The sequence below is a fragment of the Macrobrachium nipponense genome, chromosome 22 (assembly GCF_015104395.2).
Source record: "Macrobrachium nipponense isolate FS-2020 chromosome 22, ASM1510439v2, whole genome shotgun sequence".
In the NCBI taxonomy this organism is placed as follows: domain Eukaryota; kingdom Metazoa; phylum Arthropoda; class Malacostraca; order Decapoda; family Palaemonidae; genus Macrobrachium; species Macrobrachium nipponense.
In genome coordinates, this window is record NC_087213.1 from 45744180 (window position 1) to 45744856 (window position 677).

Genomic DNA, 677 nt, shown 5'->3' on the forward strand with positions numbered 1-677 from the left:
TGTAGCAGGAATGACGTTTTAACCATAACTTGATAAACCTAATTATACAGGTATAGTACTTAGAAATGTTTGAAGACAATCTCCTTCAGCGTTAAGACTGACTGTCAAGAATAACTACTTGTGTGTGGTTATTCTTGACAGTCAGTCTTAACGCTGAAGGGGATTGTCTTCAAACATTTTTAAGTACTATACCTGTATACATTTATCTAGTTATGGTTAAAACGTCATTACCAATTCCTACTACACATTTGGTGATTTGCAAACAGAATTTCAATGCAAGGCGAACAAAAAAGGCTTGATATTTGTCTTTACATACAGTTTTTAATATCCGTATTTGATTCTGTTCGCACATGAAAGTAAACGCACACGCGCACACACGTCGTTCTTCAGATGTAGGCCACTTCCTGACAAAAGTTGAATTGGATCATGGTGTCCATCTTGGAAACATTCTCCCTTACTAAAATCACGTATCCAAGCTAGACAATAACCGAAGATTAGTAAATTGTTTTATTTTTATTTATTTTTTTATACAAAGAAAGCTGTTTTAACTTCAATGCAATGATCACCACCTTTGAAGGTAAAATCTCAATCCGGTGATAATTAACAGTATTCAGTATAACGTAGTTAACAAACATTTTTTATAGAAAACCTTCAACACAGAATGTATCCCATGAGCT